Source organism: Theobroma umbraticum, unplaced genomic scaffold, assembly GCF_002168275.2.
Source record: "Theobroma umbraticum cultivar Fairchild unplaced genomic scaffold, ASM216827v3 scaffold_95.0, whole genome shotgun sequence".
Lineage (NCBI taxonomy): Eukaryota > Viridiplantae > Streptophyta > Magnoliopsida > Malvales > Malvaceae > Theobroma > Theobroma umbraticum.
The window spans coordinates 778,013-780,411 of record NW_018397257.1 but is presented as its reverse complement, the minus strand read 5'-3'; the positions used below and the strand labels follow the sequence as shown (position 1 = coordinate 780,411).

The 2,399-nt window shown below is 34.1% G+C and overlaps 1 long non-coding RNA gene across 1 annotated transcript; it reads right to left on the bottom strand.

Annotated features, from left to right (window-relative positions):
- Window positions 1-6: 6 nt before the first annotated feature.
- On the bottom strand, window positions 7-973 carry LOC110412733 (uncharacterized). Its single transcript, XR_002444890.2, has 3 exons — window positions 477-973; window positions 261-370; window positions 7-162 (listed from the first exon to the last, which is right to left on the bottom strand). It is a non-coding gene; the product is annotated as an uncharacterized LOC110412733 (long non-coding RNA).
- Between the last annotated feature and the right edge of the window lie 1,426 nt (window positions 974-2,399).

Here is a 2,399-nt window from a genome sequence, read left to right as displayed (position 1 = left end):
TGCCGGAAAAGCCTTCTGAATCTGAGCAGCAGCTATCTCTTAAACTGGCATTCGAGGAAGACCAGGACTGCTCTGTCAACCAGCAGTAGTTGCTGCACTCATTGCCTCTTCAGGAGCATCGTCACTCCCTTCACCATTTGGTTTTTCCTTAGCTTAGTGTACCTGTAATCATAGGGTATGAAAGCAAATTAAACAAATGAAGAATCGCAGAAACAAGCTCATAGTATAGGATGCAGGATGGTCTGAGAAGCAGAACACACCCCAAGGAGCAGCAGCAAACCAAAAATACAGAGTTTTCAAACAATGCTACACTTCTGTCTCAAAATCAAACTCACATCAAACAATGCCCAAATCGAAGGGAGAGAAATCCCTGTGAAAACACAAAGCAAAACATAGCTCACAAACCCAATAAAATTATGAAATTCCAGCCACAGTCAGCCAAATAAAAAAACGAAAAACTGAAGGAAAATGATTACCCAAAAACAAAGGCAAAAAGTTCAAAACGGGAACCCAAAAACACAAGGACAAAGCTCTAGTCGACAAATCGGAGGTTCACACTTGAAGAGGCTGGGCTTCGGCGTTTCTGCTGGAGTTGTTTGATTCGAAAATTCCAACCTACAGATCAGAGCCTTCACGGTCGAGGAGGCTGGGATTCGGCTTTTCTTCGGGAGTTGTTGGCGTCAGAAGCTTCCAGCCGACAGATTGGAGGCTTCACAGTCGACGATGAAGCTGGGCTTCCGCTTCTCTTCCGGAGTTGTTGGCTTCGGGTTTTGCTATATTTCTCACATTATTTGCACCTCGGGTCATCAAAGAAAGGAAAAGTGGAGGGAGGCCGTAGATAGCCCGTCGGTGGACAGGGAGGACGTCGGAGGAGGTCGATTTTTGCCTGGTTTAGGGAGAGAGAAGCGGCATTTCATAAACAAAGTTCCAGCCGACAGGAAAGGGCGAAAGAGAGAGCCGAACATGGTGCTAAGATGTGTGTTTTTACCTTTGTACTTATTCTGCCATGGATGTTGCCTTAAAGTTTAATGGGACTAGTTACTATTCAAGATTCTCCTTGGCTAATTTAGGTTTTATTTCTTGATTATTCGATGCTTGGATTTTAGGAAGCTGAATTCAAATTTACAAAGGTGATTGATTGTGAATTGATCTCTTCTTCCTACTTGGATATTGAATAAAGGTTGTGGAAATTACGTTGTTTGTTATTACTTGGGTTACAAGACATGTTTTGTGACTGTGTTTAAGACAATTTTAATTATAAGGAAGGAGCATGTGAATCAATTGATAATTAGAACGTGGTGTAAGGCTTTATTTCAGACACAATTTATAGTGTTGCTTAGTTATAATTATAAGGAAGGAGCATGTGAATCCTTGTAGCTAATGCTAATGGTCAATTTTTTGAATATATGCTGAGGGTTTTTGATGATGTATGAGACCTCATTAAAAAATTGTATTTCAGGCTTGAATATCCTCAATTTTGGGCCTATTTTGTGTGGATTTTCTTTCTTTCTTTTATTCTCTTGTAACTCAAAGTTCAAAGACTTATTGTTGGTTTTGGCACATTACAATAAAATTACGTACCTTTCAAAAAAATTGTATAAATATTATTTAAAATAACCTTTGTGACAAATTTCAGTTATAGATTTGTGACCACCAATTTTATTTTTAATTTAGCAAGACGTCTCTTTTTACCTCAAAATTATTTGTCACAAATCCATCCCTTTTTTTGTTACAAATTATAATATTAAATTAAACTAATCCTTGTGACAAATTATTCTGTCACAATAATCTACAGCTATACTTAAATTCATCACATGTTATTTACTTGGGTTGCCAGAATTAAATTTTTGTCACAATTTCGTCACTAATTTTGTCACTAAGTAAGGAATCCTCAAATTGTAATGGTTTCCATCACAAGATTTTGTCACTAATTTTTGAAGCTAAAATAAAATTTTCATGCCCAATTAATTGTAACAGATTTACTGACATATTTAAAATGCTATCACAATTTCATCATGAACCTATCACTAAATCTGTCACAAACACTTGAAAACAAATTGTCATTAATTCTATTACAAATCGTCACAATTCTGTTACTATAAGTCATTATCTATGACAAAAAATAGTAACAAAAATTTTTTTGCCACAATTGCTAGATTTTCTGGTATTATATATATAACTATAATAATTCTAACATATTAATACGTAGGATGTTTACTATTATATATTAATATTAACATTAAGTTATATTAAGTAAAATATATATAAAATGTAATTTCATATTAATATAAGTTTATAAATATATATAATTAATATTAAATTGTTATAATTATGATTTGTATATGTACATATAACAAACCAATTGATATATTTTAAGTATATTATTAATTAATTATTTA